Source organism: Cottoperca gobio, chromosome 1, assembly GCF_900634415.1.
Source record: "Cottoperca gobio chromosome 1, fCotGob3.1, whole genome shotgun sequence".
NCBI lineage: Eukaryota > Metazoa > Chordata > Actinopteri > Perciformes > Bovichtidae > Cottoperca > Cottoperca gobio.
The window spans coordinates 14,153,756-14,169,475 of record NC_041355.1 but is presented as its reverse complement, the minus strand read 5'-3'; positions in this window follow the sequence as shown (position 1 = coordinate 14,169,475).

Here is a 15,720-nt window from a genome sequence, read left to right as displayed (position 1 = left end):
GATTCTGGTCCTCTTTGGATCTACCTACATATGTGAACAGACATTCTCAGTGATGAAGTTCAACAAATCCAGATACAGATCCTCTATCACTGATGATCACCAGTCAGCTGTCCTGCGCATATCCACCTCAGACATTCAACCAGATTTCAGTGCACTTGTTCAAGCCCAAGACAGACTGGATTTTTCTCACTGAACAAGTAAAGTGAACTGAAAAACATCAAAAGCACTTATTGCACTTATTGCTTTTTGTAGAGTCATTCAGTATTGGTTTGTGAAGATTAACATGTTAAAAATAAAATACTGATGTAATGATTGTTTTTACTGTTTATTACTTCTCTAGGAGTATTTTCCTATTTGACCCACTCCACAATTTTATATATTTATTGGAAGAGAATATCTTTATTCTTTTGATTACCAGTAGCAGCTAATCAAAATATATAATGTACTGCTTTTTACAATGGGAGAAAATTAATATTGAGCAGAATTAAGTTCAATTTATTGTTGATTTGGCCCTCCAACACAGCTCGGGTTTCTCATGTGGCCCCTTGTAAAAATGAATTGCCCACCCCTGCTCCAGAGCGTAACATACAAACGTGGAAAGATAGATAGGTAGACCACCACACCAAGAACAGACTATTGCACCACTGCTATGCAGTTATCACTGCCATGTACAATACTCACTTTTTTTCATTTGTGCAATATTCACTTTGTTTTCTATCAACCACTTATATTATTTTTTATTCTATTTAATTATTGTGTACTGCCTTTTTAATTCATATGTTCTTTTGCTGTGACAAGATACATTTCCCCGTTGTGGGACTAATAAAGGATTTCTGATAAAAAAGTTGCTTTTTTGCACAGCGAAATTAATTGTGAAATGAATGGGCTGTGTCTTAAAAACAATTGCAGAGGTTATGAGTTAAATAATTAATATGGCCCTCGAAGGATGTAAAAAAAAAGGCCCTTGATAGGAAAAAGGTTTCCCACCCCTGGTGTACAGGGAGAAAAGCAGAGGAGAAAGAACGCAGCCTTGGGGGGATCCGGTACTGATGGTCCCGAAGTCAGAGACATGTTTCCCCAGCTTTACGTGCTGTCTCCTGTCAGACAGGAAGTCTGTGATCCACCTGCAGGTGGAGTCAGGCACGCTCAGCTGGGAGAGCTTGTCATGTAACAGAGCTGGGATGATGGTGTTGAAGGCAGAGCTGAAGTCCACAAACAGGATCCTGGCGTAGGTTCCTGCGGAGTACAGGTGCTGGAGAATGAAGTGGAGGGCCATGTTGACAGTATCGTCTACAGACCTGTTTGCTCTGTATGCGAACTGCAGGGGGTCCAGGAGTTGGTCTGTGATGGTTTTGAGGTGGGACAGGACAAGGCGCTCAAAGGACTTCATTACCACAGAGGTCAGGGCGATGGGTCTGTAGTCATTTAGTCCTGTGGTCCTTGTTTTTTTGGGGACAGGGATAATGGCGGAGGCCTTGAAGCATGCTGGCACGTGGCATGTCTCCAGTGAGGTGTTACAAATGTCTGTCAACACTGGAGACAGCTGATCAGCACAGTGCTTCAAAGTGGAAGGAGAGACAGAATCAGGTCCGGCTGCTTTCTGCCTCTTGAATAGGCTGCTGACGTCCCTCTCAAGAATAGAGAGAGGTGTCACTGTGTCTTCAAATCTCATTGGAACTTACCTGGTTAAATAAAAGTGTATTCATAATAATAATAATAATAATAATATAGTTTGTATGATATAAGAATGCTGTTTTAGTAAAAGAATAGATTTCATGCGATAAGGACAGAGCATGAAACTGATGCTGCAAAGAGTGTTTATAGCTATTGGTAACTTTCAGAAATCCAATAAAATACACATCAAATAATGCACTTTGTGAAAAATAGGTACAGCTCTGGTTTGCTTTTAGCAAACACTTAAACAATTAAACAATGTGCAGATTAAACTTTACATCAACTTTATAGGCCAGTAGTTCATGGTGTTGAATTGACTCTTTTGATGAAAGTAAACAAACTCATATGACGATGCAGTTGTTGTCCTTTGAATGATAAAGCTGAGGAAAGTTTGCCTCCAAGTTCAAGGTACCCAAGGATCTGCACAGGTTACAAATGGAGTAGCAGTCAAAGCTTCAAGTTATGAGTTGAGGAACAAAGACAAATGACTGAAAAATGAGGAAGAAGAGAGTGTGAAAAGGAGAGAGGTGTGGGGGGGGGGGGAGAGTATTGCTGTGTATGCAGAGAATAAAAGAAGAATCGGATTAGAGTTCAGATCCATTTAAAAAACACTTTGACCAACACCTTCATCTCTCTCCAGTGGCTGAAATAAAGAGATGGATTTCCAAGAAGAGCAATCTGATATCTCTATGGATTCCGAAAACTTCCATGATGTCTCAGCTAAGAATGTTGCATCACGCCGCTCTGGTGAAGACCGTAAAGTGCCTGCTGCAGTGACTGGTGAGACAGAAATCCAAATTTAACCATTTTGATGTTCAGTTTTAAAACATGGACAACTAACGGTAATCTTATCTTGTATATTAAATTGTAAACTTCTAGGTCATAAAAAGTATAATTACTATTATAAATTGTTTTACATATAAATCATCCACAGAAAGCAAAGGCAACATGAACATCTTAATGTCAAGTGTAGATGTGAAAATATCAATATAAATATATAATAATATTTTTATCTTTGCTTTTGCATCGACCACATTAGTTCATATTTTGCTACCTTCTTGTTTGATTATTATATTTTTTTCAATATAAGTGTGATGTTTACTTTAAACAAATGTTAAAGGTAATGAAGTAGGCTCCGTTTTAGTAGTTTATATATTTTTTATCATAATATCAGACATTAATACATGTTATATTAATCAAATGTTTAGAGACTTTAAGTAATATGATTATAGGAGAGACAATAGTAAAGTGGTCTGCGTTGATCAGCGTGTGTGTGTGTGTGTGTGTGTGTGTGTGTGTGTGTGTGTGTGTGTGTGTGTGTGTGTGTGTGTGTGTGTGTGTGTGTGTGCGTGTGTGTGTGTGTGTGTGTCTACACAGGTATAAAACCTATCAGACTGGTTATCGTGAGCTTTGGACTTCTGTGTATTCTACAAGCTGTTCTCAACGTGTCCCTGCGTCTTGCTCTCTGTAAGTCTTCTTCATTTGAGCTTCTCACTTCTGTAACTGGAGAGTGCAAATAGTATCCCCCTTGTTTCAGTAATCCTTTTACAAGCTTTTTTAAGCACTTGCCCTGAACGCTTTTGAGAGACATATCACTGTGCATTAAGGTTGGAAAATATGACCTGAAATTTATATCAAAATTAATTTGCACATTTAACTCAGTAAAATTGAATGAAACAATATCCCTTTCAACACGTGTACTCACAGTAAACTTCTTTGTAATTCTTTGTACTGAACAATGATTTGTGCTGGATTAACTTTCATCAAAGTCAGTTGGACATTTTTTAATTTTTATTTTTTTAAATGAACCATCTCTTTATTTGTGGACATAATCAAATTGTGTTGGTAACCTCTCCACTGGAAATGACAGTTTCACAGCAGAATTCCCTGACTGAAGAGAGAGACGAGTTGACGAGAATCTACTTCGGTAAGTATGACGATGAAACTAATACAATAATTGGGGTTTTGATCTGAAGGGGAGTACATTAAACCTAATCAGGGCTATATATAGGTGTGACAAGTGTTTAATATAATATGAAAACTCCCATCAGTAAGAACTTAAAGTGTCTTTCTCAGGCAGAACACTGAAGTGACACAAAGGGAACACAACTTTGACTTTTAACAAAGGTCAGGGTTTTGTGTCTGTTAGCCTGTTCCAGAAGTCTTCTGCCACCAAGTGGCCAGAATATTAATCAAAGGTGTCGCCTCGCTCATAGCTCCTATGGCAAGCCGCCTCGCTCTTTAAGATGCATTTTAGGAATTGGGACGTCCTTCAAGATGAAGAGCTGAGATCGATTTTCTGGTCACAAGCTGGAGGAGACGAGAAGACACGGAATAAAGTAAAGAGAGAAGCCCTGTGTATTTATTTGCTCCTGTGCAATGCCTGGATAGCCTGCTGCTGTAACACAAGAATCAAACAATCTCTCGCTCTAACTAACAGCAGGGCAAGAATACACAAAATTTAAATAACATTTTGATCGGTTCTTTTTAAATCGGCTTGGGTTCGGGTTTGCAGAGACAAGGAACATTTTCGTGTTTTTTTCCCGCCTCTCTTCTGCCGGGACTAAAGCGTGCAGCAGCTCCAGGGAAACAGCTTATTGTTGACAAGCCCTCGAGTCTGCTCGGGTCGGAGCAGCTCTAGTTCTTCGTCCTTTGGATTGAGGACAGACAGACTGGCACTACAGTGTCTCACTATCACCTCTCGAGGAACAAGTGGTATTACAAGACAGGACGGGCCGGGGCTAGTCAGTTAGCATGCTAAAATCAGTAGATATCTTTGCAACACAATACATAGACGTCTTTGATATGACGTCGACACTGTTACCTCTTCACAATCTGCTGATAATGTTACTTAATTGTTTACATTTTTTACATTTTAATTCTGGCATATTTTGCACATTGAACCTTTAACACCATAGATAATGGTAATTCTGTTTCAGATATTGAGGCCCGTTGCAACAACCTGACTGAGGAGAGAGATGACCTGAACAGAACTCTGAATGACTTTGGTAAGTATGATGATGAAATAAATAGTTAAAGTGAAATTAAATCCTTGAGCTTTGGACTTCTGTGTATTCTACAAGCTGTTCTCAACGTGTCCCTGCGTCTTGCTCTCTGTAAGTCTTCTTCATTTGAGCTTCTCACTTCCCCCTTGTTTCAGTAATTCTTTTACAAGCTTTTTTAAGCACTTGCCCTGAACGCTTTTGAGATACATATCACTGTGCATTAAGGTTGGAAAATATGACCTGAAATTTATATCAAAATTAATTTGCACATTTAACTCAGTAAAAATAAATGAAACAATATCCCTTTGAACACGTGTACTCACAGTAAACTTCTTTGTAATTCTTTGTACTGAACAATCATTTGCGCTGGATTAATTTTCAACAAAGTCAGTTGGACATTTTGTTTTAAAGTGAACTATCTCTTTATTTGTGGACATAATCAAATTGTGTTGGTAACCTCTCCACTGGAAATGACAGTTTCACAGCAGAATTCCCTGACTGAAGAGAGAGACGAGTTGAGGAGAATCAATTTTGGTAAGTATGATGAGTGTGTGATGTGTGTGTGATATATGAAAAATATGAAAACTCCCATCAGTGAGGACTTAAAGTGTACTTTCTCAGGCAGAACACTGAAGTGACACAAAGGAAACACAACTTTGACTTTTAACAAAGGTCAGGGTTTTGTGTCTGTTCCAGAAGTCTTCTGCCCCCAAGTGGCCAGAATATTAATCGATGCATTGAAATGAATTTCCTGTCACATTTTCAGCCAGTAAACCTTCAGTCAGCTCACATTAAGTCACATGATGCTAGATGACATCTGTGCATATTTAAAGCTGTATAACATAGATGTTGACAAGTATTAAATTAACTACCTATCATTAACAGCTGATTTTATTATGCAAATTATCCATCTATCCATCCTACCCAACTAACAGAAGGGCAACAATACCCAAAATTTGACCAAACTGCTGAAATTGAGAGCCTGTCCAAATAACACTGCTATTTTATAATCTTCATGTGTGGCGTCAGATTATGAGCTTCAGTTAGCGTCTGTGGGGGCTCGGATGCAGCTAGTGAAAACCGTAGCGCCGTGAATCACAGAAGGCTGGGTCTAACCTGTGTAACGGCAGCAACAGGAAGGTACTGTATGTTCATCCGGTGGGATGTCGGTGCAACTACTAACTACTAAGTGGAGCTCGATTTGACAAGCCCTCATGTCTGCTCGAGTCTGGGCAGTTAACTCACTATTGCCTCTCGAGGAACAAGTGGTATTACAAGACAGGAAGGGCCGGCGCTAGAAAGTTAACTGCTAATTTCAGTAGATATCTCTGCAACACAAAACATAGACGTCTTTTACACAACAGGTGCCGTAACCACACCCCACTGCCGCAACAGGATAGATATAATATATAATAATCCACTGTTTGTGGTTTGGATTGATTGCTTACTTTATTACCCTAAATACAGAATGCTTTTATATAGCACTTTTCCAATCTAATCACTCAAAGCACTTTACAACACATTCACACAGAGTCAGAGGCTACCATACAAGGTGCACATCAGCTCAGCAGTAGGGATTCACACACACTGTTTGAAGATACTGGAGCAATTTGGGCTTCAGTATCTTGCAAGAAAACATGCTGACTGGACAACCACTCTACCTCCTGAGCCACAGCCGCCCATTGAGCTGGTTTGGCAGAAAACTGATTATGACTATGTTTGGCTCCAGCTTCAGTGACATCAGACCATTTTAAGACCATAAAGTGTGACCACGCAGATTGAATAACAAAAATATTTGCTCTGACTGCTCTCTTAATATGTGGTTATAAATATCTACTTTATTTTTATTGAAAGAGAATGTGTGCTACGCTGACATTCGTAAAGAGGATAAGATCCAAACACAAATCATATCAGGATCACTAGTGAGATCATTGTTACAGTTACAAGAAAGCTAATGATACGGTTTTAGAATAAGAGGAAACAACCACCCTATCATTGATAGATTAACACTATAGATAATGGTTATTCGGTTTCAGATATTGAGGCACGTTGCAACAGCCTGACTAAAGAGAGAGATGACCTGAACAGAACGCTGAATGACTTTGGTAAGTATGATGATGAAATAAATAGTAAAAGTGAAATTAAATCCATGTCGCAATTTTTCGTTAGCCTTCATATGATACAGCAAAGATACAGATTTCCCATAGATACCACCTTGGTACTTCATTTGGTATCTTAACCATTTGTTAATTCAGTTTTTCACTATACTCAACAAGGATGTGTGTGTGTGTGTGTGTGTGTGTGTGTGTGTGTGTGTGTGTGTGTGTGTGTGTGTGTGTGTGTGTGTGTGTGTGTGTGTGTGTGCGTGTGCGTGTAGTGGGTGCAGGAATTCTCTGTGTTTACATAAATATGTGTGTAAGACATGCGAGCATTTATACACACACTCTTTGCTGCAATGATGCCTCCCACAAGAGTCTAGAATAAACAGTTCATGAGTTTGGTCACATGGCACGTGAATCTGTTGAGAAGTTATGCTCCTTTTTGTGATAGACATACCTGTCAACATTGGAATTTCAAAATAAGAGATTGTTTTTGCCGGACTCCGTCCATATTTTAACAGCTCTGAGCCACCAATGTAAACATAAACACATAAGGGACGGTATATACATTCAGGAAATACATGTTTATTTAAAGTATGTATTACTTGTACAGACATGTTTATAAGATTTATGTATTTTATTTATTAGTTAATATCATCAATGTATTTGATGATGGATGAGTTGTGTGGCTCTTGTTTTCCCTGACGAGGACTTCCTTGCGATGTCAGAGTCGGGAAACATGTCGCAACACTGCGACTGAAATCATCGCAGAAGCTGAAGGCTACATTATCTTTAGCGCAAAGCATCGACATCTTTCCCTCAGCTCTGGTCACTTGGTTTGCCTCCGACACAGTTCTTGTCACACATGAAGTCACTGACAGTGGATGTTTTTGTGCCTCTTGACGTGCTTGTGCTTGGACGATTGTTCATGCTGGCGAACATCTCTTATTCCGCCGTGTGCGATGCTAACATCTGAATGGCACACTTTACAAAAAGCACGAGTTTGCCCGACTCTGCTTTTAATAAATAAGGGAAGGTCTCCTCCCATTGGTACTTACATAAAGTTTTAACTTGTTTGGGAGGTACAACTGCGTCTCCAACTATCTCCCGTTCACTGTGACTCTCATCCAAATGTTTTGTCTTCTTCTTCTGTGTTATTGTTCTTGTTTTCTTCTTCTGTGTGTTTACTGCCGGATAACGTTTTTCAGCTCATGTTAAACATAATACTGCCATCTGCTCTATCGGAGGCCACTGTACACTTTTTGTAATACGCCTAAATACGCAGAAATTGTGGCCGCCAAAGGGTGGGGAATTTCTTGTGGATCGACCAACCACCTGCGACTTGTAAAGTTACTGGTCACAGCTAAAAAATATTGAATGAATGCAAAGGCCGATCAGGTGGAGAATCTTTTTAAAGCAGGTTTATTTCTGTTTTGTAAAGAAATAAAAATGATAACCCAATGTGGATTGTTCTGGAAATGGGTGGATGGGACGCCAATGACCAACAACTTTACGCAGTTTATTATTCAAATTAAATCCCCGCTTTGTGCTTTTTGGGTTGTGATCGCTGATAAAAGCTTATTTGTTTTCTTTCATTTTAGCTACTGGAATTGTGTGGAAAATAATGACGGGAAATATGACGACCGTGGAGAAAGTTTTATGATAAGGGCAAACGCTGGAATGACGAATGTTGCACCTCTAAAGTCTTCTGTGTCTGTGAAAAGAAAGTCCGCCCATAACTCTGCATTCAAATCCACCAGGCAGTACCCAAAACTCAGGACAATAAATGTATTTCTTAATTTCAGCTCAACAGAATAAATGATTAGCTGTTTTCTTATTGTTTTGGCATTTTAGTATGTATTTAGATCTATACAAAACCAACCCGAATATGCTCATGTGGACACATCATTGTCAGGTGTAATCTGCATTTTCAGAATTGCCTAAAACCTGGTTATGACTGCGCTGCAGGGAGAGTGGCCTGTTGACAAAGAAACAAATATCCAAGTCCAGGTTCCCTGCTTTGGCTACGATAATAAGAATAAGAATAATGAAAGGACTATAATATGTTATGGCCTACATGCTTCGATTCATTGCTAAATAAATGTCTGCTGTTCCTCATTAGTTTACATCATGCACTGACTGAATTTAAATATATAAATGTTTTTCTGTATAAATTGGTGGAACTCAGTCTCTGTCCTCCAGATATCAGGACTAGGTATTTTACACTGGAAGACTAAAACGTTTGCTTTAATTAAGCAGAATCCATTTAACTTTCCTCGATGCAAGATCGCTTACAAACAAGGTTTTCCAATCTACCAACAGAAATGCATACTGTGAAAATAAACATTTATTGCAAAATGTTAAAATTTGTTAAAATGTTAAAATGTCGCTTACATAACGTTTTCAGGTACAAACATACATTTATAAGCTTTCCAAACTCAACTGGTACAAAAGCACAGATTATTACAGATTGTGTACAGTAGCAATATGGCAATAGTGCATCTTGACACTGTATGCAGTCATGTTTTGATTAAAGGAATAATTGTTATTTTCTGGTGAATTTCCTGCTGGTAATAACACACCCACCTCTCGACTGACGAGCAGCTTCTCAGTCCGTCTTTTAAAAAGTATAAACAATTTTGCTTTTCTCCTGACATTGTGGGAAATGCATCATATGACCTTCACCTTTTTGAGTATACCTTACTGCACAATATATATAACCAACGACTTATCATAATTACGTCATGTTTTCAAAGTTTATTCTCTCTGACTCTCTTCCTTTAACTCTGTGTCAACATTTTTTAACATGTTTAAAGTGTTAAAAACAAGTAATAAATAATTATACTTTGTCATTTTAAACCGACCCTAACCTTACCGTATACCAGGGGTCGGGAACCTTTTTGGCTGGGAGAGCCATAAAAGCCAAATATTTTTAAATGTATTTCCTTGAGAGCCATATATTTAATAAAATTGAGTTGTAAGTATATCACGTCTCCGAGTACTAAAAGTGCTATCAGTGTTTCCCCTACCATTGTCTGTGCCGCATATACGCACCGTAACACAGACAGGAAACTTTATAAGAGTCAATGTAAGTCTTTTCCTGAGGAGATACATTCTGAACATGGCGGTGCGATGGCTCAGTCGAGGGAAAGTGCTGAATAGATTTTTCGAGTTGCGTGAGGAAATCTGGCCGTTTTTGGAAGCAAAGGGAAACACACCACAGATCTCTGGGACGATGTGAGCTGGACTGTTTGTGCGACATAACGAAGCATCTCACTGTTAAACCTGCAGCTTCAGGGCCGTGTGATCACAGACATGTGTGATGCAGTGACAGTGTTTCAAGCCGAGCTGCCTGAGAGAGACTCTGATGCATTAAGGAAACTTTGGTCACTGCGTGTTTCCGAACACTGACAAACCATTTCCACCGCTGTGTTCCCGACTGCGCATGAACTGCTCAGCAATCCGTTTGCAGTTGACGTGGAAACAGCACATGTGAACATCCAAATGGAGCTGATTGACCTCCAGTGTAACGACACACTCAAGGCAAAGTGTGACTCTGTGGGCGCTGCAGTTTCCAAGCTTCACCCCCGAAACGATGCCTTAATGTTGGCCCTCTCTGTGATTGAGTTTGACACCCCTGGACTGCTTGCTTTGCGCAGTTTCTCCTCAGCTGTTTCGCGAAGGGCAGGGCTCCGCCCCCCCTACACACACACGTGTGCACACAGTTACAGTCAGAGACAGAGTGGAGGAAAGGAGAGGGGAGAACTAAAACAAAATCCGCTGCTAAATGTTTTACTTTAAAATGACACAGTATAATTATTTATTACTTGTTTTTAACACTTTAAAAATTATCACAAATTCATTAATGTTATATTGTGTATAGATTAATGTATTTGTGCTCTGAGTATGAAGACTAAGACATTTTTGTGAGAATCCTGCTGTCTCTAGATACAGTCACATTTGTTTTTTGATTATTTTAAGAAAATTGTGAACTAGTAGTTTGCGTGTATTTTCAGTATTCTTGTGCAGATTTTTAAAACAAGGCCTGCAAAGGAAATTATCCGGATGATCTTGTGATATTTTTTTACTTGACTTGAATCTGTTGTGGAAACCGTCTTCAATTTGCAAAATGGATAGCAAATGCAAAATGAGGAAGTGTGAGAGATAATGACAATGTTAGTTTCAGAAGTTAAATGTTATTTAATTTCAATTAGAACTTCTCCTATGAAGACATATATTTGATTAGAGTAAGTTGCTGTATTTCTTTGATACAGTAGACATACTATAAATTGTACAGTAGCTTACTGGCAAAATTGCTACCAGTGAAATAATGTAATTTTATAGTAAAAGGTTTTACAGTGTGTGTTTCATTCTTATCTGTTTATCCATCAACTTCTTCTTATGGGTGACCACAGGAGAAGTTATATTTATTGACAGACATTAATAAACCATGTTTATAGATGTTTATATATTGCTAATAATTGCTAAATAGAGAACCTTAAAAATTTAATAGATGCAGGAATTTACAAAAAAATGATGTTTGGACTAAGAAAATAGAGTCTATACGTATATCAATAGATTTATTGGTTTTCAGTTCAGTCCTGTTAAGTACAATCAACAACATCCTATAACATAATACAACTCATTTGTGTTAAATCAATTGAACATATTTGTGTTAAAGCAAAATCAAACTACGTGAAACATGTAACATTTAATAATGTTTATTTTATTTAGAGAAATAGTTCATATGGGAGGAAACCGAAGTTCTCGGAGTAAACCCACACAACCAGCACTCAGGCGTTCACCGCACTGAGTGTTGTTGTCTTGTCATAATGCTCAGGAGTTCACTCTCTGAGTCTTGTTGTCTTGTCATAATGCTCAGGAGTTCACTCTCTGAGTCTTGTTGTCTTGTCATGATGCTCAGGAGTTCACTCTCTGAGTCTTGTTGTCTTGTCATGATGCTCAGGAGTTCACTCTCTGAGTCTTGTTGTCTTGTCATAATGCTCAGGAGTTCACTCTCTGAGTCTTGTTGCCTCTGTAAAGGGATACACATATGATATGGAACTGTCATTGGGAGGGCTGGAGAGTAAAGGGATGGTGATTCATCTGCAACCTCTGGTACAATTCTGGAACTTGGTGGGACAATTTTCTTTACCCATGATCGTACCCTCTGATGTCCTGGCTTTTTTGCCTTTTTAAGAAGCGCTTTGGGTTCTATCACTATCCTGTTGTCATTGTCCACATAGTGTCTTTTGACTTGACTGAATTTGATTTTAAACGCTTTGTCCTCATGTAAAACAGTCATGCATGCCTCCAAGTCTTTCTTGAACCGCAGAATATAGGTCTCCAGGTTCCTGTTGTTAGTCCTCTCCTTTATCAAGTCTAGCTCACAGGCCTTGAGTTTGTCCTTGATTTCATTGAGAGTTTCACTCAGTTGGTTTACCTTGAGATTTGCCTTATTCAGCTGCGTCTTTGCCTCTTTGTACTCGGACTGTGTCTCTCTCAGTTCCTGCTCTAAACTCTTGCTGGTGCTCTTCACTTTGCTTAACTTGGCAGTTTGAAAAGCATTAATGTAATCTTTGTGAGAGCAAGCCTCTTGCAGTCGTTTATTTTGCTGCATTAAATTAGCTATCTCCAGATCTTTGGTTCGATTTGACCTTCGTAGGTCTCTGTGACTGTTCGCTAATGTAGAGACCGTCATACTGAGATTCTGTTTCTCCATAGCTGCTTTCATTTCTGCGATTTCAGACTGGTGCTTGAGTGTCAGTTCAGCTGTTGTTATCTTGCAGTGATCCTGACAGTCTTGTAGCTCCTGTTGGAGTGTGGCATGGTTCTTCATATGTTCTTCCATCCAAAAGTCAAACCGATCCACCAAAACATCTTTATCGTGTTGATGTTTCTTACATTCATGTTGACTGATATACAATTTAGTTTCCAGTTGCTCCTGTTTCTCCTTGGCAGTTTTCATTTATGTCTTGAGAGTCTGGACTTCAAACGGCAGAAAAACAATTTCATTGGTTTCTGGATGTGATTGAGCCATTTTTTTCTATGAGTCTCTGTTATCTTGTTCTGTGTAACTCTGTATCCAATTCCGGAGACTAAGTAAATTCTGTAGATCTGACTTTCTTTGCCTTATACAATCCCATGATGTGAGATGATGACATCATCAAAGACTGATTACATCATCTAAGACTGATGACATCATCAACGCTTGCATCAAAAAACAATGACTTCATCTCATTCCGTAGTTACGTCCATAAAATGAGGAAGTCGGAGTGTTGTGGGGCATTTGACTTCCTGCTTTGTTGCCATGGTTACGGTGCGTGGTTATGTTACCGTCCACCCTGTTGCCATGGTTACGGGTCGGGATGTGTCACCGTCAGACTGTCAGGACAAACAGAATGATTTTATTGGAGTTGGAGCTTCTATCTTGAATCAATCCGGTAGACTTCTTATTTATATCAAAGCATTTATTAATGTGATTTGACAGCATAGAAGATATACCCAACTGAGGACGATTCTGTTTCACTGATTCAAAGACCACATTTTAAGTAGTTAATCTGTCTCTCAGTTTCTCAGAATTGCCCCGTTACAAGTTATAAATTGTTTCATATACTCTCCCGCTGGGGTGTTGTCCTCTTTCCATTGGTTGACTGAGGTCAAGTCCTATTGGCCCCTTGTGGACACATAGGTTGTGTCACCGTCCACCCTGTTGCCATGGTTACGGGTCATGGTTGTGTTACCATCAGACCTGTTGCCATGGTTACGGGTTGGATTAGATTGTCCAATCATCTTGAAATGACCACCACTTATTCATGGTCCTAGGGGGATAGTACAGTCCAAGTTTCAGCCTCTTTACATAAATACATACATACATACAGTAGTTAATTTTATCACAAATTCATTAATGTTATATTGTGTATAGATTAATGTATTTGTGCTCTGAATATGAAGACTAAGACATTTTTGTGAGAACCCTGCTGTCTCTGGATACAGTCACATTTGTTTTTTGATTATTTTAAGAAAATTGTGAACTAGTAGTTTGCGTGTATTTTCAGTATTCTTGTGCAGATTTTTAAAACAAGGCCTGCAAAGGAAATTATAGACGTGTGTGCATCCGGATGATCTTGTGATATTTTTTTACTTGACTTGAATCTGTTGTGGAAACCGTCTTCAATTTGCAAAATGTATAGCAAATGCAAAATGAGGAAGTGTGAGAGATAATGACAATGTTAGTTTCAGAAGTTAAATGTTATTTAATTTCAATTAGAACTTCTCCTATGAAGACATATATTTGATTAGAGTAAGTTGCTGTATTTCTTTGATACAATAGACATACTATAAATTGTACAGTAGCTTACTGGCAAAATTGCTACCAGTAAAATAATGTAATTTTATAGTAAAAAGTTTTACAGTGTGTGTTTCATTCTTATCTGTTTATCCATCAACTTCTACTTATGGGTGACCACAGGAGAAGTTATATTTGTTGACAGACATTAATAAATCATGTATTTGATGTTTATATATTGCTAATAATTGCTAAATAGAGAACCTTAAAAATGTAATAGATGCAGGAATTTACAAAAAAATGATGTTTGGACTAAGAAAATAGAGTCTATACGTATATCAATAGATTTATTGGTTTTCAGTTCAGTCCTGTTAAGTACAATCAACAACATCCTATAACATAATACAACTCATTTGTGTTAAATCAATTGAACATATTTGTGTTAAAGCAAAATCAAATTACGTGAAAGATGTAACATTTAATAATGTTTCTTTTATTTAGAGAAATAGTTCATATGGGAGGAAGCCGAAGTTCTCGGAGTAAACCCACACAACCAGCACTCAGGCGTTCACCGCACTGAGTCTTGTTGTCTTGTCATGATGCTCAGGAGTTTACTCTCTGAGTCTTGTTGTCTTGTCATGATGCTCAGGAGTTCACTCTCTGAGTCTTGTTGTCTTGTCATAATGCTCAGGAGTTCACTCTCTGAGTCTTGTTGTCTTGTCATGATGCTCAGGAGTTCACTCTCTGAGTCTTGTTGTCTTGTCATAATGCTCAGGAGTTCACTCTCTGAGTCTTGTTGTCTTGTCATAATGCTCAGGAGTTCACTCTCTGAGTCTTGTTGCCTCTGTAAAGGGATGCACATATGATATGGAACTGTCATTGGGAGGGCTGGAGAGTAAAGGGATGGTGATTCATCTGCAACCTCTGGTACAATTCTGGAACTTGGTGGGACAATTTTCTTTACCCATGATCGTACCCTCTGATGTCCTGGCTTTTTTGCCTTTTTAAGAAGCGCTTTGGGTTCTATCACTATCCTGTTGTCATTGTCCACATAGTGTCTTTCGACTTGACTGAATTTGATTTTAAACGCTTTGTCCTCATGTAAAACAGTCATGCATGCCTCCAAGTCTTTCTTGAACCGCAGAATATAGGTCTCCAGGTTCCTGTTGTTAGTCCTCTCCTTTATCAAGTCTAGCTCACAGGCCTTGAGTTTGTCCTTGATTTCATTGAGAGTTTCACTCAGTTGGTTTACCTTGAGATTTGCCTTATTCAGCTGCGTCTTTGCCTCTTTGTACTCGGACTGTGTCTCTCTCAGTTCCTGCTCTAAACTCTTGCTGGTGCTCTTCACTTTGCTTAACTTGGCAGTTTGAATAGCATTAATGTAATCTTTGTGAGAGCAAGCCTCTTGCAGTCGTTTATTTTGTTGCATTAAATTAGCTATCTCCAGATCTTTGGTTCGATTTGACCTTCGTAGGTCTCTGTGACTGTTCGCTAATGTAGAGACCGTCATACTGAGATTCTGTTTCTCCATAGCTGCTTTCATTTCTGCGATTTCAGACTGGTGCTTGAGTGTCAGTTCAGCTGTTGTTTTCTTGCAGTGATCCTGACAGTCAACGCTCGCATCAAAAAACAATGACCTCATCCCATTTCGTAG